The following is a 26,506-nucleotide window of genomic DNA, read 5'->3' as shown; positions in this document are numbered from 1 at the left end:
ACACAGACCCAGATGATAATAACAATTAACCACCTTAAGTGATTGATGGGTCCTGTTGAAGGAAGTGCTCTCCTATAGAGTCGTCACGTTGAGAATGGGGTTTACCTAGACCATTTTGTGTAATTTCTTTGCTCAGCCATAGACTCAGGTTGTATTAGTGTTTTGAATATAGACAAATCAGCAGGAATAACCACAGATGAATTGAGCGAATGGTTGAAAGGTTTGCAGGAAAAAGAAAAGGAATCCCAGACAATTGATGTGGCCAAGCTGCGTATGGTATTAGAGGAATTAATAGTAGGGACCATCCCCTCAGAAAAGCTAAAAAACTACCATGATGAGGAACTGTTGTTCCTATGTAAGAGTGTCACATGGAGAGCAAAAAACCTACATGATAGGCTAGAAGAAATAGCAAGTGAGATGGGAATTGACATGGATAAGGTAAAAGCTTTACAAAAGCCTTACCAAGTGGATTTCACTGAAAAAGATATTGAAAACATGAATACCACAGGACGAATAGGAGAGATCAAGGAAATAATCACATTGTTGAGAAAATGGGGTGATGTGGACAAATGGAGAAGTAGGTGGTATAAGAAGCGAGAGGATGCCTCAGACAGGACATATTCAGCGTTCCCTGTGAGAGAAAAAGAAAAGGTAGTGACAGAATTCCCTATGAGAGAAATTCCAGGAGGAGGATATGTACATGTCCCATGGACCAGACAGGATATTTTGTCATTTACAAATGATTTCCCTCGATTGCGGGAAAAGCCCGTCGAGTGGTACAGACCAGTTGACAGATTTGTAAAATTGTCAAAGGTTGGTCAGTGGATTGATTTAAATAGCCTATTCGATATAATAGTACCAGCAGATTTATGGACAGAATGTAAAATTATAATAGATTGGCCAACCAAGGAATACCCAAGGGATCCTAAAACAGGAGCACCAGACCCCGAAGTAATGAAAAAATATGAACAAGTGATGGTATTCTTGAAAAACAAGGTACGTCCCAAAGAAACTGACTGGGTAAAGATAGATCGAACACATCAGGAAGTAAAAGAATCAGTCCATGCTTACTATGAAAGACTAATACTAGCTTTGAAGCAGTTCAGTGGAGATGAGAATCTAGGTGAAAAGGATCTGAGTCATTTTGTATACAGATTTGTATATGGTTTACGTCCTGAAATTAGTGATATGATCAAACAGCACACAGTAGACTGGCAAAGCAAGAAAATTGATGAGATACTAAGACATGCTAAATATTTTAGTGATGAGATTGAGGCAAAGCAACGAAAACTGAAGGAGAAGGCAATGTGGGCACAAGTGAAAGTGGCAGAAAGACAGGAAGCTCAATTAGTGGAGCAGGCCAAAGATACAGGAATGAGACCAAGATTTGGGCCTGGAAAAGGGAAAGGCAATATAGAAGAAGCTAAAAAGAAATTCCCATGTCATAATTGCGGCAGGATAGGGCATTGGAAATCCGAGTGTAAATTTCCCGCAAGCACTAACAAGGAAAATCCATCCTTGAATCAACAGGTGCAGCAACAGAATGAGGTGAGTGGTCAACAGCAGCAGCAGCAGAGGGCTGCTAATCCACAGAATCAGGTGCCAAAACCGCCTTTGCCACAAAGCAGAAACACACAGAAGTATAGTAACGACTCGGGATTCTACAATGAAGAACAGGTAAACAAATTGCCATGCGCAAGCGCTGTTTCGCAGTACTGGCTGTAGCATGACGAGAGTGGTTCAGAGGAGGGTTATTGACGGTGCCGAAAAGAGGAAGAAGAGTGCGTACTTGGCGCAACTCTAGAAATAGACCAGACAGGACCATTTGTGGATGGGAATATTAATGATGAAAACATTACTTTTCTAATCGACACTGGTGCTACACGATCAACTGTTAGGTCAGCTGATGTAAATAATCTTCCTCTTTCGGATGAAACAATCCAAGTAGTTGGTGTGTCCAACAGACAAATTAAAAAGTACATTACAGAACCAGTAAAGGTCAGAATAGGGAAATTTTCAGACATGCATTGCTTTGTGGTGTGTGATACCAGTCCTGTAAATTTGCTAGGGAGAGACTTGTTGTGCAACATGAATTGCACCATATTTAGTACTCCGGATGGAATAGCATTTGAAACACCAGATGAGGATGAGCACTTTGAGAAAACTATGTGTTGCCCAAAGCTACTTGACAGCGAGTCCAGGGCAGAATCGTGTAACCTGCCTCACTGCCTACGGATTTGGGTGCTGTGCAAGTTGTGATGCAGGCCAGTGTATCTGGGCAGAACGTCACTTGATTGTCTTCAGAGTTGGATGCTCGCGATCTACTTGCGGGAGCACGCGCCGCCATATGGTAGCAATTATCGCACGCTCGCGCAAGTAGATCGCCTCACGTGCACGCGTTGCCATTAATGCAATGGAACGCGTGCACATTTTTGGCTAAAAAGCCAAAGCGACAGGAAAAGGTCCAGACACACACACACAAGCAGACGTCAGACATGAGCAGGGCTCAGGCTTCAGCAAGAGCATGGACTGGGACTCATTTCAGTGGTTGACAGACAGGTTTGTCGGGAGTATTTGCAACCTCCAGAACAGCAGATCTTAACAAGCAGGAAGGGGGTAGCAAATGGTGTGCACTTTCGCGGCCGCTTTGATGTCCTCAGTGGCCCCGCGGCTCACTCAGGACATAAAAGCGGCTGCGAAAGTGATCAGGCAGTGCTTTTCAGGCTGCCAAATGGTGCGTGCGCCCGACGCACATGCACTGTATTTGGAGGCCTGAAAAGCACTGTTTGCACTTCCAGATCCCCCTTTTACAAAAGCTCTCGCGAGAGCAGCGCTAAAGCGCTGGCTCAGGCGAGACCTAAAAATGATTGTGACCTAGTGTCATGTTACTGGTGCTCATGTAAAGAGCTCCAATACCTTTGGAGCGACTATATAAAACTACAAAAACAATATGTCTGTTCATCTAGGCGACAAGGTGAGGGTGAACCCTAAGGCAGGGATACCCCATACCTCATTATTCCGGCACACAAACGTTTTGTATTCTATGACTTGTCCACGTATCCATTATAATAACAGAACTATATGTCCCAGAATACAAAGCAAATACCCGAATTGGCACAGCTATTCATGTGCAGAGCTGGGAAATTTGAGAGCTCTGGACTTACAAAAAAACGAAGTCATGCCACACTTAGATTTAGGTTGCATTTTTGGGGCGCGTCAGACTTGCTAGCTGAGAAACCGGGTAAACCTTTGAGGGATTTGGAAGGCTGGGGGTGGGGTTGTGCAGACTGTCCTGGTTTCATCGCCGAAAGTGGGCAATTGACCGAGCTCTAAAAGCCTACGAGGCTAGCAGCACCCGCCGTTCTAGGCTGACCAGATGACTCCATGTCACCGGGACACCACTTTTCCATTCCTGGACTTTGCTTTTACATAGCAGCATCAATAGGTTTATTGGTACAGTGGTCTTAATTAGCATGAAACAAGACTACAACTCCCAGAATGCATTGGTATGTAAAAGCATAGGCCAGTAATGGAAAATTGGTGCCACTCAGCCATCCTACCTCTCTCCATTGCCCATCCTAGGCCGAGCAGCCCACAAGTTCATCTTTCAGGCATAGGTGGAAGAAATAATGAGCTGGCTGTGAAACTGTGCAGCTAGCTCGTGCGTGAAAGCATTTGGCAACCACTAAAAGGGAGATTTAAGGAAAACATATTGAGAGAATATATTTTGCCCAGTGACTTGCACTGGAGTAGTAGTAGTAGTTTAGTGACGCGAAAGCAGAAAGTTTTACTGATAAATACAAATTAGCAGTGTTGGACAGCTACAGCGCATGCGCAGACAGCCAGGCACGGGAAGAAGGCAGAAGGTACCTTTAGTTCTAAGTTGTATTCAGATAGCGTTTATGACCCCTGATGAGGCATTGAAGCACTTTGCGGCAAGTAGCACGCTAAGTTAAACCAGATTGGTCGCACACTGCTACACCTACCAGGCGTGTTCCCCCAATGAAAATGGTCCCTGAAGGTCAGCGTCGGCGGATACACCTATGCTCGAGTGTGAATGCAAGTATGCGTGGCGTGTGCCATCCCTGGACACGTATTTCGAGGTAGTTGCCTCTCGTCAGCAGGGAGTAGGAAAATGTGTGGGGTTGCTGTGTAAGCTGCTAAAATCGTTATCAGGTCTAGTACCTCTCGTAGCGCGCAGGTGCGTAACCATGAGTCCGTCGACTCCACCGGCTCAAGGGAGCCTGAATATAAAGTTAAACCAGATTGGTCGCACACTGCTACACCTACCAGGCGTGTTCCCCCAATGAAAATTGTCCCTGAAGGTCAGCGTCGGCGGATACACCTATGCTCGAGTGTGAATGCAAGTATGCGTGGCGTGTGCCATCCCTGGACACGTGTTTCGAGGTAGTTGCCTCTCGTCAGCAGGGAGTAGGAAAATGTGTGGGGTTGCTGTGTAAGCTGCTAAAATCGTTATCAGGTCTAGTACCTCTCGTAGCGCGCAGGTGCGTAACCATGAGTCCGTCGACTCCACCGGCTCAAGGGAGCCTGAATATAAAGTTAAACCAGATTGGTCGCACACTGCTACACCTACCAGGCGTGTTCCCCCAATGAAAATGGTCCCTGAAGGTCAGCGTCGGCGGATACACCTATGCTCGAGTGTGAATGCAAGTATGCGTGGCGTGTGCCATCCCTGGACACGTGTTTCGAGGTAGTTGCCTCTCGTCAGCAGGGAGTAGGAAAATGTGTGGGGTTGCTGTATAAGCTGCTAAAATCGTTATCAGGTCTAGAACCTCTCGTAGCGCGCAGGTGCGTAACCATGAGTCCGTCGACTCCACCGGCTCAAGGGAGCCTGAATATAAAGTTAAACCAGATTGGTCGCACACTGCTACACCTACCAGGCGTGTTCCCCCAATGAAAATGGTCCCTGAAGGTCAGCGTCGGCGGATACACCTATGCTCGAGTGTGAATGCAAGTATGCGTGGCGTGTGCCATCCCTGGACACGTGTTTCGAGGTAGTTGCCTCTCGTCAGCAGGGAGTAGGAAAATGTGTGGGGTTGCTGTGTAAGCTGCTAAAATCGTTATCAGGTCTAGTACCTCTCGTAGCGCGCAGGTGCGTAACCATGAGTCCGTCGACTCCACCGGCTCAAGGGAGCCTGAATATAAAGTTAAACCAGATTGGTCGCACACTGCTACACCTACCAGGCGTGTTCCCCCAATGAAAATGGTCCCTGAAGGTCAGCGTCGGCGGATACACCTATGCTCGAGTGTGAATGCAAGTATGCGTGGCGTGTGCCATCCCTGGACACGTGTTTCACGCTAAGATTAGAGTTAAAGAGTAGATTCGTAATATACGCTTTTTTCCCTGTGGATCACTTATGGTAAGTTTGTGCTCTTGAGGTTTTGGGTGATTAGTAGTGTTTGGAGTAGGAATAGAATCATGGGAATCAATTAGAAAAGGGGGTGTTGTTTTGGAAGTAGTGGACATGTGCGCCCGTTGGCTGTGGTAAGCTTGTGCTCTTGAGTGATTGCAGCCAGAGAGACGCGGAAATGGGAGGATGACCAGATGCCTCCATGCCGCTGGCATGGTAAATTTACGCCCTGGGCCTTCCATTAAGACATCATTGCCATTGGAGGCCCTAGCCTCGTTTTCTGACTTAGCAAGCAGGGTCCAAAACTCTCAGGGCCTTATTTATGAGGCCTTGCAACACTTTTGCACTACCATTATGTCACTTTTTGTGATGCACCAGCAGCATGAAAAATGCACAATGTTGCGCCCCATTTGCAAAGTGATGCATCTAAGCAGATGCGTCACTTTGTAAAGCCCTGCACTACATTATACCTGCGTCAGGTATAATGAATGCAGGGTGGGCGTTCCCCCGTAAAAAGCCTCGATAAAGTGGCACAGCGAAATCTATTAGATTTCCCTGCACCACTTCTAGGACGCCACTGCGTCAAAATCTTACGCCTGCCTCACAGCAGGCGTAAGACTGACGCAAGCACATTTAACATGGGACTTGCCCATGTGTAAGTGTAATGACACATTGCTGGAGTTGCGGAACTTTTGTGACACACTCCAGCCATACGTCATTACCATGCCTACAGATACGTTAGAAATACTGACGTATCTGTAACTCCTTGCAACATGGAGCGCCGTACATTAAATACGGCGCATCCATCATGACGCAAGGAGGGCGCAGTGAAAACTGTTGTATCGCTGTTTTCACGCGACGATGCAACAGTTTTCATAAATGAGGCCGTCAGGCTGCGGTGTTAAATGAAAGTCCACGACTGTAAACTTGCTTTCGTGGTGGCATGGAGTCATCTGGTCACCCCAAGAGGGTTGGACGATGAGCAGAGAGTGGCCAGAAGGTTCCTCAGCATCCGCGCCCCTGAACTCAAGCCTGGTTAACTGCATAGCTGAGGGTGCACCGAATACGACTGCCTGGGCTGGAGGCCTGCGCCAGCTGAAAACCTGCTGTGGTTCCTAGATCAGGAGTCATGATGGAGTGCGCTAGAGTGTGCTGGAGTATGCTGAATGATGGAAGCCATCTGATGCTTCGATGGTGGATGCTGATTGGCTCATGCAGCTGAGATAAAAGATCTAAGTGTTTTTCCCACAGATTGGGATAGAACCTAGGTGCCAACAAGGGGCTAAGCATCCCTACTTCTCATATGGCGGGGTAGGCCTCTTAGTGAAGTGGGTGAAGGCTTTGTTTCAAAAGATGAGAGCGGTTAGAAGCAGCATAAACCGGCAGTATTAAGGGCTATATAAAGGGTGAAGGTTCAAAAGGCTGAGAAAAGTTGTCTCTCTTACCCAAGGACTGCTGGCGTGCTTCCAAAAGAGCTCTGGCGCGGCTCATTGCCCACGCATCATAAGTTCTATTAAGCTACTGCCATCTGGTGAACACCCATTACAACAATGTGCGTACATCGCGGGTGCATAACAACGCACATTTTTACATCGCGGGAACATTAACATTACAACGTGCATGCTGTTACATCGAGCGTTCTATTACAATGGTAATAGTGACACAGCGTGCTATTAATTATTTACTTATGGTGCCGTCATTGTCGTCATTGTCCTCTTCTCCATTAACATTAACTGGGCACAGACAATACGGTAATATTGACAAGTAAGATTGACAACACAGCGTGCTGTTACTTATTTACGTATGGTGACTTATGGACGTATGGTGACGTGAGCCAATACGTTAATATTGATCGTATGGTGACGTGGGGCAATACGGTAATATTGACAACACAACACAGCGTGCTATTACTTATTTATGTATGGTGATGTCATTGTCCTCTTCCGCAGTTACCATTAATTGGGAACAATACGGTAATATTGACAACACAGCGTGCTAAACTTATTGTAATATTAACAACACAACACAGCGTGCTATTACTTATTTACGTATGGTGACGTCATTGTCCTCTTCCGCAGTGAACATTAATTGGGGACAATGAACATTCATTGGGTAGCACAAATATTAATCATTACTATGTACAATGAACATTAATTGGGTTACTACGTAATGTGACACCGTGATATGACTTATTTATGTATTTATGGACAGTGGTCATTAATTGGGTTACTACGTATGGTGACGTCATTGGCCTCTTCTAATCGTATTTATGGACAGTGATCATTACTATGACGCATTCGTATAAGATTATTTCAATGTTTGGCCTCTGGGGGACGGCTGGACACACAAAAAAACCTGCTTTGCCTGAAGCTTCGGATAGTGAAGGGGGCCTGGGAACGATTTTAAGTGGAACTTTATGTTATTATTTTGTATAGTACATCAAGCAAACCATGGGTCTGCTTCAAAATACTGTTCGTGAACTGAGCAGGAAAACAAAAGAAAGAAATGAAAGGGAAATTATAGATTTAAACAGTATGTCACACAAAGACACCGGCACTCTCTATCCCACTGGCTCTTAGGGGGCCTTCATGGACAGGCGGGGCTGTGTTGCAATTCAGTTAAGGGCACGTGAAAGATGACAAGTTCACCAGTGCCCGTGTCTTCTAAAAAGACATCATTTATCAACCTGCGGCAATGAGCTAATCAATGTATCATAAACAGTAACCTATGCACAATTGTCCCTGAGGGCTTTGGGCAAGAAGCATTATAACGTGGTGTTGGATGAGGTGCTTGCAGTACGTAGCTGTATTGCCCTGGTAACTGTCACAAAAAGTGAATCGGTGCCGTCTACTAGATGGTCGTCATACTGTTTGGACATGATGTCGAGTACAACTAAAAGACGTCGTTCGTTATATATTCCTAGGCAGATGATCAGACAATCAGAGGCTCACAAGACTGCAACGACGTGACAGCCAGAATACATTTCAAAGATAATAATAGATAATAAGCAATGGTGTCGCAAATGGCTGGAAACACGGTGTCCGACACATTTTATACCCCCCCCACATGAAGTTTGTAGGCAGGTGAAGGGAAACATTGAGGTAATGTACGCTTTTCAATTGTAGAATTATTGTCCGCAAACAAAAAAAAAGAAAAATAGAAAAGAATCAGCGTCGTGGGAAGGGGGGGGGGGGGGGCAGTGGGGGTCAGAGGTTAGAGGCGGGATCACGCTTTTTCAAAATAACCATGCGTTTCTAAACAACCATGCGTTGTAATGGCGTGCGCTTTGGCTGTGTGCGAGGTATTGTACTTTCAATAGGAAACAACGCATTGGCGTTGAAACGCTGTGCGTTGTTAAAAATGCCGATGTAATGGTCATTGCGATGTTTTACACGCGTGGTAAATGCATGCGTTGAAATCGTTCGCTATGTACGAACATACATCCCTGCCATCTTTATGACGCATTATCTGCCATTGGCTTGGCATTGCAGCACTTTCATAAGTCTCCGGCAGGACCCTCACATGCCAGAGGGGGCGTCATACCCCCACTTTCATGCTTTTCAGGCCCCCACCCTTCTACTGCATTTATAGCCTCTTAATGCAAGCGTGAGTTGTTTACTAGTGTAGTGGCAACTACCATAGCCCACAACTAGATGGTGGCAGATGATTCAGCTGCCATACTCTCTACTTTCTGCCATACTCTCTACTTTTATCGAGGATATTCGTGTATACCTAGAATAAGGCCTCAGAGGGACCCTGCTTGAAGGTTGTGACCCAGAACCCCGAAAGCCTTTGTCAGGCCTGGCCCAGGGATGACTTTCCAAACTAACCCAAGATTTCCATATCACCCTAGAGTACAATTCAGCTTGTGAAGAAGTCTTATCAGAAGTGTAAATAGAAAAGTTCCTCTGTTAGGTGACTGTTGTTAAGTACAAGTTGTGGGTGACATTTCTTGGAGTTTGGTGGATGAGACTGGAGGGCTGCACCAAATCACTTACTCATCTTCTATAATATGTGTTATGTTATGTGATGTCATGCTATGCCATGTTATGTTAATCTATACTATGCTATGTTATGTCATATCATGTCATGTCATGTCATGTCATGCTATGCTATGCTATGCTATGTTATGTCATGCTATGCTATGCTATGCTATGTTATTTTATGTTTTGTTATGTTATGCTATGCTATGCTGTACTATGTTATGTTATGTCATGCTATGCTATGTTAAGCTATACTATGCTATCTTATGTCTTGTCATACTATGCTATGTTATGTTTTGTCATGCTATGCTACGTTATGTTATTTTATGTTTTGTTATGTTATGCTATGCTATGCTGCGCTATGCTCTGTTATGTTATGTTATGTTGTGTCATGCTATGCTATGCTATGTTATGCTCTGTTATGTTGTGTTATGTCATGCTATGCTATGCTATGTTATGTTATTTTATGTTTTGTTATGTTATGCTATGCTATGCTGTGCTATGCTCTGTTATGTTATGTTGTGTCATGCTATGCTATGTTATGCTCTGTTATGTTGTGTCATGCTATGCTATGCTATGCTCTGTTATGTTATGTCATGCTATGGGTTTCAGATATGAGGGAAGGTTGCTGGGCATCTTTTCCAGCCTGTATCAGCTGAAGGGTCCCACATGCCCATTTCTACATATATTACTTCAGTGTTTTTAGGGATGTAAGTGCCACCCTGCTGTCACTGCACACTCCTACCTGGGCAGATGAGACGTTGTGCTGGAAGTACAAAAATCCCCGCACCTAGTGTTCTCACAAGCTCCCGAGGGAGTTATCGGCGCCATCTTACGATCATACAGCAGCACACACACATAGAGTTAATAACACCCACCCAACACCGTCCAGATAAATGACTTAAGGACATCAGAACTCCGAAGCGCCATCAAACACCTCCAATTAACTAACACACGCCTGCTGGGCAGTGTGCCATCCGCAACAGGGCTCTGGGCACAGCCAACAAGCGTATACTCCAACCAACTATCAACAACAGAACATCAAACATCCTCACAACGTGTGCTACTTTATCACAACTCACAAACCCGCCTGACCTGAGAGGGAATCCTCAAAACTAGGCAAGAACACCCCAAATTTAGCTGGTGGGACCAGCTTATACCAAGGCAGAATCTGTGGCATATAACTACGTGCAGCACACCACAACTATTGAAATATTGACACATTTGCAATCAATTTAGATGCCAAGCCCTCTTTAATTTGAGACATACTTGCCCAGAAAGTTATCACAAAGACAGACACCCCGGTGGACAAGGCGCTGATACATTAAACATCTGCTGATGGAGGGCAGCACTGCACGTTAAACCCAGGATAGGCAAAGCCACTGGAATTATGTGATTTGCGGCCGCAGCGTTTTCACGGTCCTGGTAGATGTGCCGCATTTGCCACTTAACCCATTGTCTGCTGTATAATCTCCAAACGTTAATTAAAAAAGAAAAACCAAGCGTTGGCCGCGCGCGAGCGGCTGGAGACGCAATATGTGGTGGGGAAGGGGGAGAAGCGGGAGTTGTGTGTGCGCGTGCGTCATCGTGATCGTGATCGCTCTGAAAGCGAAAGTGATCGCGATCGCGATGATGCACGAGTTTTCAAAGTGCTGCTGGCGGCCGGCTGCGCGCGTGCACGATCGCGTGAACGCAAGCGTTAGGCCAGCCAGCAGCACTTTGAAATTCCCACATACAAAATGTCTCTTCGAGCCAGCGCATGCGCTGGGCTCAGCGAGACCTAAAAAATCAAAGGAGGAAGTGATAAGTGTAACTGAGGAAAACAAAAGAACAAGAAAACCAAATCAGAAGTATAAGTCACCAGAATGGACGTACGTGGCTCTGCCTGAACAAGGAGAAGAGGCAGATAGTCAAGGAAATCCAGAGCAGGCTTTGCTGAAATTGATTGAGGAAGAAGAAGCAGCAGGAATCCTGAGAGTTATCTTGTCCGACATTGGAGAAGAAGCGGAAATTCAGGAATTTCTGTACTTGGATGAAGAGAGAACAGTGAAAAATGATGAGATGCCAAACTGAATGAGAACAAAGGAAAAAACATTTGGAAAAGATAATTAAGAGACTAAACTGGAAATTTGAACGACTGGTATAACTTGATTAGGTGCTCAGTGCCTTAAGGTGAAAAACCGGTTGTAAACGTAGAAGAGGCTAAGTCAAAAGACACGGTCCATTCTAACAAAAAATGGCTAACATAGATGATAACAAGAGTAGATGTACCCTTCTGAAAAGATGGTGCAAAATGTGTTGTTGTTGTACAGGCTTATTAATGCTTATTTGGAGCATACTTGCTCTATTGACCTATTTCAAAGTAACTTTAGATACATTAGAAGGACATACTGAAAATACAACTAACATAGGGAAGACTCCTCAAAGGGTGGTTCCAACTAGAATAAGCAATGATCATATACACAAAGATAGGTCTATAACTGATTTTTCTAGCAACGTGTTTTCAAAGTTATTGTATGAATATGTAAAGACAATGGATGTAAGGGATTGCTACGTATGTATGCAGTTACCTGCCTCTGTTTCAGAAGGGGTGACTTATCACCACCTTCCAGCAACTTATGGAATATCATGTAGTGTGTTAACAAGTGTATTTTATCAACTAGGGAAACTAGAACATATTTTTTCAGATATAGATAACATTCTTGGACAATTGCCTATGAATAATGAACTAAATCCAGCTAAAACTGCTAAAGTATTAGGTGACATTTTTGTAGAAACTAAGGAACTAACATTAGAAAATATTTTTAGAAACAATTTAACTTGTAGTTTGAAGAAAGAAGAAAAGACATTCTTAGACACGGTTGAAGAAAGGAGAGTAAAGATGCATAGAAAAGCAGAAGGAAGAAAAATGGATAAAACAGTTTGGGATGAAGATAAAGAGAAAGAATTGAAAAGTGAAGCCAGTCCAACTATGGCTTTAGATACACCACAGAAAGGCAAATGATGTATTATGAGGGAAAGATCTCAATATCATTATTATTATATAGAGACTTGTGAGTGCCATGATACATACTTTATTGCAAGCGGATGGGGATTCAGAGGTGGAAATGATCCAGTCTTTCCTGGATTGTATTATATTTGTGGGAACAAGGCTTATTACCGTTTGCCTGACCATTGGAATTGCACATGTTATGTTGGCCTGGTTTTTCCAAAAATCTTTCATATGGATAGAGTAGATACTAATGCAGAGAGTAGTCAACTAATACACAGTAGAAGAGAAACTTGGGCAGAAATTGTAGGTGATATTTTTGGAGCATTGATACCAGCAGTGGGAATAATAATAATAATATTCGGAAACTATCAACAGTAGTGGATCACTTGTCAACAAGCAACGCTGGAGGATTCTTATTGGTAAATACAGAAATGGTTGCCATGCGTGCTATGGTAATGCAAAATCGACTTGCACTTGATATCTTATTGGCAAAAGAGGGTGGAGTCTGTGGAATGCTGAAAGTACAACATTGTTGCACTTACATACCTGACGAAAGCAAAGATCTAAAAGTATACATCAAAAACATTACAGAATTGCATGATGAAATTGTACCACTGGACGCTGAAAATGTTTGGACTAAAATTAGTAATAAGATGGCTGCTATTAAAAATTATTTAGCAAAATTAGGTCGTACTATTTTAGGTAAAATATTATTTCCACTAACGTGTGATTTTTCTATTATTAATACTTAGATTAGGATGTATGTGTTGTAGATATAAAAGAAATAAGAAGAAATTAAAACGAGAAAATATTAAAAAGAAAGAAAAGAAACTAGAAAGAGAATGTGAAAAGATAGAATTGGAGGAGTGGAAGGAGAGTATGTATGAAACAGCAAAAAGAGAAGATGAGGGTGAAACCGAACTATAATCTGAGCAAGAAAACATTTGAATTTCCATAAAAGGGGGAACAAATTTGTGGGTTTTTTGTGTGTTTTTGTGGTGATAAAATCACCAAAGGGGGGACTGCTGGAGCGGGTTACACTTTTCCTTTTTATGTACCCACTTCATTTTCGCATGTTTGTTTTAAAATTAATAATATTTAATCATAATACAATTAATGGTTTGAAGCATGGTTATTAATCAACCGTATTAACATAAAGAATATACGTGGGAATGCATTTGCATGGCTAAAAACCTGTGAACTAAGATTGTATGCATAATAATGCGATAAGTGTTGCTTATGTGATGTTATTGTATTTTGTGCTTAATAAAGTGAGTATAAACTGCTTTAAATGTTGCGTATTGCTAGATAAATACATACACATCAGGGTTTTGGTACGGGGACAACACTGTTTTGTCATTTTAATGTATTAATTATGGTTTTTATGCTCCTTTACTTAAGATTGGCCACTTTGGGCCTAATAAAAGATGGCTCCCGACTGAAGCCTGATTTGAGTGAATAACGTCACCATTGCAACAATGAAGAAAGGCAACTGCACTGACATCAGCGACCCTGACACTGTGATGACCTGTTCCCACTGTGCCCAGCGAGGTCACCCTGGGAGAAGAGCCAACGTCCCCAGAACGTGAAAAGTTACTTTATGAACTATTGAACCCAGACCTTTCCTGCTCAATGATACATTTCTCCTATGGGAAAATCATCTAATGTTGCCGGATACACTGAGACAAACTTTTAATTATCCAATCAGATCCCTGCAAACCGATATTTGCAACATTCAGAATGTAAATTTGACTATAAATATTGGTAGACTAGAGAGGTATTGTGAGCCGCTTCTTGAACGCCATTACCAGTTTCCTGATGTTATGCTGACGGAGAGGACGGTGACTCTGCATGACAGAACAGAACTTTGACGATTTGACTGATGACCAGTCTCTGACTTAGCAAACGACAATTAGCCAGAATAGGTAAATATGACCAAATGAGATTGAAATATTAAGATTTAACCTGCATTTAATTAGATAAAAGAACTAAATTTTATACATGTGTTGTGTTATTATTTCATTGAGATGTACTTTGGTTATTTCAGAAATGTTGATTTTTCACTAAATATATCAACAACTAACTTGGTCCGATCGACCCTTTAGATAGAAGGGATGCTTAGCGTGTTTTAGGGAAAGAGGTATCTCCTTCCAGAGCAGTGTAGGGAAAAAAACTGAGTTTTCCCCTCTTGTTAGGTGCGGATAGTTTGATGGAATGAATGTTGGTGTTATGGGCCCCACCAGCGTGTGAGTTGTGTGAAAGTGTGCGACAGTGAAATCATTCTGTCCGTGGTAATAGAGGAGAATAGTGAATCCCGATCTGCGTCAGCGACACACATGCAACAGTTGGCATGTATGAGCCAAGGGCCCGGTTGTCCTTGCGCTCCTTGTTCAGTCTCTCTCTCTCTCTCTCTCTCTCTCTCTCTCTCTCTTTCTCTCTCTCTCTGTCCTTTGTGAGTGCCTGACACTCCTTCTTATCTTGGATATTGTCTTACAGGCTGTCACTTACAGATTGTCCAGGGATGACCCGCCATGAATCTTCCACATAGTTGTTTGGAGAAAGATTTGATTGTGATATTTTGTTTGGACTTTCAATGGTGTACAATTGATTTAGCTTTTTCTGTACTCACATGACTATTAGTTGTTGTGATTCTGCTGCATCAGGCGAATGATTTTGTTCATGATTCCGTGATGTTGATGTACAACCTCTTGGTCTGCGGGAGGTGGGGGTGTGGCCCGGGGCTGGGTTGTCTGGGGGTGGGTGGCGGTGGGTGTTGTGGCCCTCTTGGGGCTCCGAGCTGCATGAAATTTGTTGTTCTTCAGGTGTGGCTCTAGGCTGGGCTCCCTTTTCTGTTGCAGGTTGTAGTCAGACTTTGCACCAGGTCAGAGCAGGTGTTAGTTTCCTGCTGCTAACGTGCCTTATTGCCTGTTTTGTGATCTTATCACAGATCTGGGTGGTCGTTGAGAATGTTGTGACATGGTGTTGTCGTGGATTTTTGCTTGGGAACGCCTACTCTGCATCTCATTAGCGATAGTTGCCGGGGTCATGCGTGGCGATATTTTTTGCGGCTGCTATCACAGGTAAACTGGTGGTATCGGATGTTAGCACCAGCTTGTGAATGGGGTGATGAATGTATGATGCTTTGGCTGAGATAAAGTGCTGATAACTTGTCCATAGACCGTTGAGAATATGCCCCATGGTGTATGTTTTTGTCACTCACTAACACCCAATGACATACTTTGTAATAGCACAATAACTTGGATACTGGAAAACTGAACTCAACCCTAATATCCTAAGATGTTAATTTGACACATCCTGCATGTCTACACCAGTGATAAATGCCAACGAATAGATGGAACTCTGCTAGTACATGTAGTGACATCTGAGCATCTGCATGAAAAGGCTGTCTATATGATTTATAGGAAGCTGATTAATAAAGTCTCAGGAAATCTAGAACAGTTAGGGGACACAAGGGTGATGTACAGGAGAGAAATATGGTTTTGAACTGGAATGTTGCTATTCAAGGTCAAGGAAGCTCTAAATTAGTGCACCTCAGAGTGTGACACCCTGTTTATTATACCTGGACTATGCTGAACTAGCACTCCATATTCCATAAAGAAAAAGGAGTATGGTCCTTACCTGACAAGGTGTGGTTCGATGGAAGATCTTTTACACATATTACTGTTTTCCTCCCAATTGAAGAACCTCTATGATGGCTTTCATAAATGCTTAAACAGAGTACCAAATGCTACACTAATACCAAATGCTAAATTTGCGGTGCTGAGAATATGGTGGATTCAACCCAGATCTGTGGCTGGGGTGAGCGTCTGAAAAGTTTCAGTGCTCCGTCCATCATCTCCTTGTGATTGCTTTGAGAATATGGAAATGGCACATTATTAAAAAATAATAGAAGGTTATAAAATCCGTAACTTATAATTGACTGCTGGGACATATGCAGACTCTGTGAAAGTCCAAAGATACTGAGCCTGGCACATTGGCAGTCAATAAGGATTGCTGTAGCTCATGGTAAAATGTGTGTATGAAGTCAGAGGCTGACCTAAGAAATGTGAGAAAATCTTGACCCTCGATTGAATACAGAGAAAATTCTGGGAGAGAAAAAGAGACATGATTCCAAAGCAAGTCAATGATCAGGAAATGCCTAGAAATTATTCTCTCGCCACACCTCTTCCAATATGACTGTTCACTGGTAATGAGATGTGTTCATCTGCATGCGAGAAAAATACGAGCTGTGCTGGTAAAAACATGAAGTCAACTGAAAAGTCGTACTTTTTCTCAACACTATCTGTTGTTGATCATAACCATTTAAAAGATTCATACGAATATGTAGAAAGAGGAGTTTTTGCCTGAACTAATCTTTTGAGACATATAGTAATACTGTACCCAGGATTTTTCAAAGAATCATCTCATTGTGCATAAAACTGTCTGAAGAAAATTAGTAAAAAGCATTGTAATTACATGTGGCAATCTGTGTGGAGATGGACTTTTCAGAGTCTAGTTTCAAAGAAATGCAAGATTACATAAGATGCATCATTTGAGGCACACCTTCAGATATTCATGCATTCTTCTGTGAATTGGCCACAATGGTTTCTGCAATAGTTCTCTGTTGCATAGGGGACACCAAATAGCAGTGCATTCACCCTACCCCTGAAACTTACTGCATTCCACAATATTAACATTTTGGGTGTTATGTTTCATGCAGGTACCCCGATATGCTCTTGTAGTGAATAAACCTTTCACCTGCATTTCCCCTGCCATTACACTACATAACGGTTCTTGGTACTGAACTTTTACTTAGTTACGGTACTGCCTACAGGATGTGGGGTTTTCACTGAAAACTAGCCTCATTCATTATGCATGAAGATTCTTGGATTATTGGATCTCAAGAGGACTAGCATCTCCTTCATAATAACTATGTATGAGGGTCATTTCTTCCGTCATCCTAGTCCGACATGACATAGCAAGGTAGATCCCCTGAGGGTACCACTCTGGGTATTTAAACACCATATCTTTGCAGAGGCAAAGAGAGTAGAAGAAGGACTTCCATGCTGACACACTGAAGCGAGACGCTGAGGTTCAGACACTCCAGCTCGCAGTCGTCTGACATCCCTCACAGGGGTGTCCATCTTGAGACCAAGACGGGTTCCCACAATCTCTCAATTCAGGAAATGGTGTTGACTTTATCCTAGGGTGATTCTTGTCTTTACACCTACATATATGCTTGGTACACTTAGGTACATCTAGTTAGTGTCGCATTGTAGGAGTACATATTATTACTGTCATGTATACTTATACTTGCCTGTATTCATTGTTTTATCACCATATTAGGAATCTACCATCCTTTTACTCAATTGGTGCTTACAATCATCTGTATCTGTTTCTGTCTTATGGTTGTTTCAGCACACCTATTTTACATTAGAATGACGCTGGTTCAAAAAATGTTTATTGACAAACGTCCCCACCGTTTATTCTGTGTATTTTTCTAAGACGAAGTGAGCCAAGTGACTGAGTGAAAAGTACTGTACTGTTTCCATGATCCCTGATGTTCGATATTTGCCAAAAATTATTCCCTCCTTGGTAAGAGGGGTTTATAGTGGCACTGTGAGCTGGCTGGTATACAGGCTAACATACCCGGTGTGGGTGTCTGGAATCAGTCTGAATATCAATCCTGCAGTGTATGTTTTCTAAATGCACAGATCCTATATAGGTTTATAGGAACGACACAACATTGACTAAAGTATTACCACATCAAGAGTCTCATTGACAGTGTAATGTGGACATAAACATTTATTTTCTATTTCATTTGTTGAGCTCCTTTCACATTTTCTGACAGTCCCTTGGTACATAGCATTCAGTGAAGTTTCCAATGTAAAAAGAATTCAATGTTTTACAAAAAAAAGGTTATCCAATATTAACAGGAATAATATAGAAAGAGAATAAAATGAAAGCTTTGCAGTGCATTTTATGTGCTTCCAAAAACAGTGTATAATTTGTGCCGCAAAGAGTGTTTAGATTTGTCAACATGAAATCACAAGTGAAGATGTATTAATACACTTGGCGGGTTAAAGCTTACTGCTGAAATTTGTTTGTGACTGCATATATTACAGCCTGATATCAATAAATATTTTTGTAAACAACAAAAATTGAACTGCACGTGTTCACAATTGTATTGTAACATTTATATAGCACATACTATCAATTTGTGGGTCACTGAAGCACTTGCCTACACCGTGCAGGAAGCAAGGTTGGAAGTGTTGTTTTCTTTGTTTTGATCATGTCTGGGAAGTGTTTCCTTTTTGCGCATGATGACCAATAATGTGCAGTTAGCGTGTTAAGGGATGAAGCACTTAGGATTTCAAAGGAGAGACAGTCAGACAGTTTATCGTTTTTCCCATGCTGGCAGGTTTGGGCTGCTCTGCAGGGCTCTTTACTATTTTTCTTATGTTCATAGTCCACTTAACTTGTTACTGTTCTGGGTTTTCCTTTCAGAGACACTATGTTTTAAGTTTTTTGACTGGATCAGGCATAGGTTAAAGAGAAACATGGAAAGATCTTTTGGAATGGACTTTATTAATATAATTCCATATCTGATTATCATTATAAGAATTGATATTGCAGTGAAAATCTGCTTCAGTACAGACTTGGTGAAACACCTGATTACCTGGTTATCTACAGACTCAAATGTCTCCATGTTCGGTTTGGTGAAATGTTCCTCGTACTGCATTTAGAATTAACACAGAAGGTATAGCCAGTTTCTGTCCAAATTGGTAATATAGGACAACTCAGAATCGGGGTGTAAAATGGAGATTTGTAGCTCTTCAAGAGTAAATCATTTCAATTGTTTTCAAAGCAAAATGTTAGTTTACTTTTGTCTATGATGCATAATGAACTACTTTTAGCAACTGGGTGAGCAATATTTAAATTAATGCTCAAATAAATGTAAAATAATGGACAATCATACTTCATTAAAAACGAGTTAACCTAACACTAAATAAAACATATATGTGAAATCAGTGCATACTTTCATATATTTGCTCAATCGTCACCTCACTTAGGCTGCTAAAGAAACAAGCATTGAAAATGCAATAGGTCTCGCCCTCGTTTAAGTTAAAGCAATTCTTTTTGTAATTAGGTGGCTTTTTAGCTTTGCTTTTATTAGTGTCTTTCAAACGTTCATGTACATAAAATGCATATGTATGATTATATGTATATGTATATGTATGCATGCATTTATATTTGTATTTATATAGATATGGAGATGTATAGATATATGTTTATATATGTATGTATTACCTACTGGCGGTCGCCAGTAGGTAGTTATAGTTAGGACCTATTTTCCATTAGAAATCCGCAACATTCTATTTGGAATAACTTTGGCGCCCGTTGACCAATCTTCGCGAAAGTTTCAAAACTTTTGGCCTGCTCCGGTCCGCTCCTATCCTGAAAGTCTCGGGATGATTCGTGTAGCGGGGGCTGAGAAAAAAGGGGGGTCCCAAAATGTGTTTTCCCCATGCAATTTCCTATAGGACATTTAGCCGCAGCTACAGCTCGAACTTTGGCAGAAAGGTAGACAGGGGTTCAGAGTCGTCCCTTTTGCTGAAATGGTGTAAATCCGTTCAGTAGTTCCTGAGAAAATCAAAAGTAAAATCACATATACATCTGGGCGGAGCCTAACCACACATCTCATCGTGAGATCTGATTGACTGTCAGCACTTCATCCTAGAAGTGTTGGCAGCCATCTTGGGACCAATATACATGATAGCACCTCATTAAAAAGCACTGAAGTTAATACAAGGTTTTAAGACTTTAGTTACATTATAAATAATTTGTTGATGGTACCATACTCATTTTAGGAGTTGTGGTATGTTCTAAGGTGATTTTACCATTTGAAAAAGCCTTCTGCTGGGATATCATGAATCATGTTTGAGAGAAAACTATTTTCTCATGCTTTTCCCACAGAGGTTTGGAAGGTGATCTATACGCTAAACTGAGAGCATATCTTTTCTCAGTCATGTGAGAATGAAGTCTGGCATTCTCAATAAAACATGTACATCCAACAAGGGCAGAGACTGTTAGTTGATTCCTTTGTGTTCTACTGCAGCTTCCCAGAGTGTTCCAAAGAACAACTAGAGTGCTAACAGTCCTACTTATGACAAACGTATTGCACACCTGAAGCCATCTTGATTGGAATAAAGTGGTAACTCTTAAAACATTTAATTTAAAAAGGAACAAAATGAGGGGCTTCATTTTGCCATAGAAAGTATGATTAGTGGGTTTAGAAAGGGACGTGGAACTGGGTTTAGAAAGGGACGTGGAACACTAGATCAATGCCTGAACTTAGACTTAATTATCGGAAAGTATACCAGGGCCAAGCCAGGCACATTATATCTTTGCTTTGCCGATCTAAGCAGTGCATTTGACCTAGTGGACCATTCCATCTTATGGCCAGTCCTTGTGGAACTTGGTGCACCAGAGGCTATCATTTTTTTCTTAGCAGGATTATATGATAGAATGCAAACATGTGTGCGTTTCGGGGTAGGAGGGGAGTGTACCCCAAATTTTGACGTAAAACATGGGATAAGACAGGGCTGTGTCCTAGCCCCTTTTCTGTTTACTCTATTTATTAATGCGGTCGATTCGGTCCTGAAAACAGTTAAAGCAGATGCTCCCCAGATTGGTGGAACAGGCGTCCCAGTTCTGCTTTATGCGGACGATGCTGTGCTCCTGTCCCGGACCCCGATAGGTCTGCAGCGACTAATGGACCAGTTTTCAGACTTTATCAGTAAACGGAGGCTAGTCATTAATAAGAGTAAAACTCACACTATGGTTTGTGGTACTAGAGGTAAAAAAAATCATGCCTTTTTTATCGATGGGGTAAAAGTTCAGGATGTGGATACATTCTGTTATTTGGGTGTTATCTTTTCTCATGATGGTAGTTGGTCCCATGATTTAATGAATGTTAGGTCCAAAATGAAGAAAAGTTCCTATGGTATTTTTAAATTTGCCACTAAGATCGGCGACAGAAGAATCAGTGACATGATCAAAATATATAATGCCAGAAGTGTTTCCATTGCATTATATGGGGCTGGGTTGTGGGGCCATACTAATGTTGACTCCTTGCAAAGGGAAGAAAACTGTTTTGTCAAAAAATTGCTTTGTGTCCCCACCTCAGCCTCCACTGATTTAATCCAAAGAGAAGTTGGGGTTACCCACTTAAGTGACCTGATTTTGATAAGGCCACTAATGATATGGCGTGCCATCTGGACTAAGGAGGAGAGAGTTTTTAACCAGTCTGTCATTGAGGACTGCCTCAAACTGGACTATTCTTTGAATATACCATGGCTCAACTATATTGTGGATAGCTTTGATACTATATTAGGACTCGATATAGCGGCAGATCCTGGTTCTGCTGGCAACCTTTCAAAGTTAGATATGAAAAATATTTTCATGACGCATCGAGCCCAAAAACGTGCAGCTTTAAGTGGACGCCTCACTTCAGTTATTCTGTACAATAAATATATGCATAGTGATGGCTTCCAACTGTATTTGAGCCTGGTAACTAAACCAGCTCATAGGTTTGTTCTGACTAGACTCAGACTTGGGATGGCCCACGGGTTGGTGGCTTTTCCACAACTAAAGAAACAGCCAGTTGGACCGTGCCCATGTGATGGTCACTTGAAACAGAGCACCCTGCACTTTATGCTAATTTGCACTCTTTTCTTGAACATGAGGATTGTTTATTTAAAACCAATTTTTAAAAAATATGCTATTTCCAATGTGGAGGATGCTATGACATTGATTTATGAATTGAATTCTCCGGACAAATGTTTCTTTATTGCCACGTTTTTATGTAAGTCTATTCAGCTTAGGAAAAGCATGATTTTTTAATCTTTTATGTGTTTTTTTTGTGTAGCATTTTGCTTATGTGCTTTTATGGTCATTGTTTCTTTGAATGCACCGAATAAAGCTTCATGAAATGAAATGAAAATGATTAGTGCTGCAGAAAGAAAAATGAGGACACATTTTGACTTCTCAAATCCTCTTCTATTTCATTAAATAATTCTGACATGTAGACTGAAACATGCACTTTGAATACCAGCAGCAGACTTCCCTGGTGAGGAGTAGCTTTACTACAGTGATCTAATGAGCAACTAAAGTGCTAACATTCTGATTTTATGGCAAATGTGTGATACATCCGAATGCCTTCTTAATGGAATCAAAGTACAAAACTGAAAGTATTCCTACTGAGGAGACTGTAGTAAGTGAGGAAATTAGGAAACTTCATAACAAATAAGTCTCCCAAGATGGCCACCAGAGACAAAAGAGCCCAAATGTAGCATAAATATCACCCAGATGTAGCCCAAGTATAGCTCAATGATAGAATGTCTCAGAGTGTTTTAAAGAACAACTAGAGCGATAACAGTCTTACTTATGACAAAAGTTTGGCACACCTGAAGCCATCTTGATTGGAATAAAGTGGTAATAAAGTGGTAACACTTAAAACATTTAATTTACAAAGGAACAAAATGAGGGGGTTCCTTTTGCCATAGAAATTATGATTAGTGCTGCAGAAAGAAAAATTAGGACACATTTTGACTTCTCAAATCCTCTTCTATTTCATTACAAAATTCTGACATGCAGAATGAAACATGCACTTTGAATACCAGTGATGGAGCGCAGAATGCGATAACTCTCCCTTCTACCGCAGATCAATTGATTTTCTCATTCACACACCATTCAATTCTGTCGCTGGTGGGGCCCATAACACCAACATACACTCATCAGAGATCTGCACCTTCTGGGAGGTGGTAAATTCCTTTACGCTCTCATGGAAGAAACACTTCTTTCTCTATCTTACTTCTAGTATCCCTTCCATTAAGTGGTCGATCGGATCATTTAGTTGTCGGCAAAGTGATCTATCAACTATTCATTAATACCAATACTTTTCAATGAATAACAATCCGACACATTTATAATCAATCAAATATTCTTTATCTTTTTTTTTTGTACATCTTTTTATTGTTTCCAAACAACAGAACATACACAAGTCACACAAGGCAGGTTTCTTTCATGCAAGGCATCTGGGGTGGCGCAGCACCGGAAACTTATGAAGACATCACAGACACCAGGCTGGTAGCCCGAAGCCGGGCTGCATCCTATGTTACATCCGCACTTTCCAGGCCGGATAGACGGGCCCGCGGCGGCTCAACTATATATCCTCTGTAGGCGTTCCAGAGCGACCATACCTCCTCCCATTTCCTGGGACACCCTCGTGCCATGTATACCGTCTTTTCCTGTAGCATGCACCAGTCCATATCGTTCTGCCAGTCCACCAATTTCGGCAGGATCGATGCCCCCCATAGACGGGCTATATTTCTTTTAGCGACCATTTGTCCCAGTGTGACCCATAGTCTCCCCCGTTGGGGCAAGTCCGTGGGTTCCCAAATATTCAGCAAACATCTCTTAGCCTCCATGCGTATCTCAGTCTCCCACACCTCCCCCATACATGACACCACTCGCCTCCAGTACCGCTGCACCCCTGGGCATTCCCATAAAATATGAAAGAAGGACCCTCTCTCTCCGCACCCCCGACGGCACAATCCCTCCCCTCCCCTACCCATCGCCTGTAGCCTGGTGCAGGAGACATACACTCTGTGCAAAATTGTTAGCTGCACCAGTCAGAGTCTAGCTGATATCGCTACTTCCCTAGGAGACCGCAGAGCGGTAATCCACTCCTCATCGCCAATCTTCAGCCCGTCTGCCACTCATTTCTCTTTCAGGGAGTCAAGAGGGTCGGGGGGGTTGTTAAGCAGTTTTTTGTATGTGAGGGAAATGGCGTGTTCCGGCATGTGGCCATCCAACAACCTGTCCTCGAGCGGGGAGGCCTGCGGAAGTCGGGTCCCCGGAGGGATATTAGCTCGAAGGGAGTGACGGACCTGTAGGTATCTGAAATATTCTGTCCGCGCCATGTCATAAGTGTCCTGGAGGTAGGCAAAGGGTCTGACCCCCTCCGGCCCCCAAAGGTCCCCCACCCGGGAGATCCCAATGAGGTCCCAGTTACGGAACCCCTTCGTATGCCTCAGGCTGCCTAATCTCTCTGATGCCCCAGTGTAAGCGTGTTAGACCATCCCAGCGCCCCGTGCCATATTTGAACCGAGTGCTTCGTTGGCCCCGTGAGGTGGAGCTTGCCTGGTCTAGAGTATAACGCAACTTCATAGTTTCCCCCAGGGAGCAACCATCTGTCCATCCCGTAACCCGGGTCGTTGCCGTCGCAGTATGTCCCCTGGTTTATTGCCGATTTGTGGGCGGCCCAATAGTACTTATGGATATCCGGGAGAGCGATCCCCCCCATCATACCACCCCAGTGTGAGTTTCCGCAGCGCTATTCTGGGTACTCCCCACCATAGGAGGGCCCTCTGCTCCACCTCTACCGCTGCAAAGTATGAGGCAGGCACTAGATCCGGATGGCTTTGGAGCGCATACAGAAACTTAGGGAGGGCCATCATTTTAAAGAGGGCCGCTCGGCCCAGCAGTGACAGCGGCAGCCGTTGCCACGAGGCCGAGTCACGCTGGAACCGCCTCAGCGGCGGCATGAGATTCCTTTCAAACCGGAGGGCTTTATCCAGTGTGGCAAACACTCCGAGGTATCTAAAGCCCTCCTCCGCCACTGCTAGCGGACAGGTGTCAGGCAGTCTGGGGGGGGTCGCCGTGCAGAACATAAATGACGGATTTCGCCCAGTTGATGCGAAACCCTGAGTTCTTCCCGAAACTTACAAGGATATCCATCACAGCAATTATAGATCTCCGCGGGTGGGAAAGGTAAAGGAGGATATCATCAGCGTAGAGTGATATTCTGTCTTCCCATTCGTCCGCCCACCGTAGCCCTGTGAGGCAACTGTCATGTCGGATCCACGACGCCTGCGGCTCGAGAGAAAGCGCGAAGAGAAGAGGGGAGAGCGGGCACCCCTGCCTGGTGCCCCTCTCCAGACCAAACACCTCAGACACCCTGCCGTTAACCACTACCTGCACCAATGGCTCCGTGTATAAAAGGCGAACCCAGGCCATAAAGCGCGGCCCAAAGCCCATCTTCCGGAGTACTGCCATCATATATGGCCATTCGAGTGTGTCGAATGCCATTGTGGCATCAAGCGATACCACCACCGCGTCCTCCCGAATCGTATGGCACCTTCCAAGTACCCCGTGCAGGCGGCAGAGGTTTAGCGCCGTATTACGGTGGGGCATGAAGCCGGATTGGTCCGGGTGGACCAGCGTGGGAAGGACTGAGTGGAGCCTGTTCGCAAGAGTCTTGGCAAGTATTTTCGGCTCTGCGTTCAGCAGAGAGATCGGCCTGTATGAGGAGCAGGCATCCCTGGGTGGCCAAGCGCTGGTCACGCGGCAGTATCCCCGCCTCTGCACTCTCCTCGAACATTCGTAGGAGATGCACGCCGAGGACGTCCGGCTTCAACTTGTAGAGCTCGATAGGCAAACCATTGGGGCCTAGCGCTTTCCCCGGGCGGAGGTCTAAAATCGAGCGCTCCAGTTCAGTCGCGGTGAGAGGGGCTTCCAGAGCCTCGCGGTCGGCATCTGACAGGCTGGGCATATTAATATCCGCAAGCAAGTCGTCTGAGTCTTCCTCCGGACGGTCCGACCCCTTACTGTATACCCGCCGTAAGTGCGCCGCGAATTCCGCGACAATCTCTCTGGGCTCCGTTACCGTATCCCCCACCCGCGTCCTGACCTCCGGCACTACCGTTGCGGCCCGCTGCTTTTTCTCCAGCCACGCGATAAGTTTGCCTGCCTTGTCTCCCTGGTCGTATATCCTACCCACCTTGTGCTGAATGGCAGCCTGGGCCGCGTGCGTTACCAATTCCCTATATTCTGCGGTTTTAAGTCGCAGGCGATGGCGTACACCCTGCTCCGTCGCCTCACATGCGGCCTCTTCAAGCGCACTTAGGTCCGCCTCAACCGAGGCGACCTGCGCCTTACGGCAGCCGGCAATAGCCGACCGGGCCTTCCCCCGCAGCACCGCCTTGAAGGCCTCCCACAGGGTAACCGCAGAGCTCGTCGACCCAGTGTTGAGCTCGAAGTAGCGCTCAATGGAGCTAGTCAGCTCTCTCCGCATGTCCTCGTTCCGGAGGCGC

This window comes from Triturus cristatus, chromosome 2_1, assembly GCF_964204655.1.
Source record: "Triturus cristatus chromosome 2_1, aTriCri1.1, whole genome shotgun sequence".
Taxonomy (NCBI): Eukaryota; Metazoa; Chordata; class Amphibia; order Caudata; family Salamandridae; genus Triturus; species Triturus cristatus.
This window is presented reverse-complemented; position numbering follows the sequence as displayed.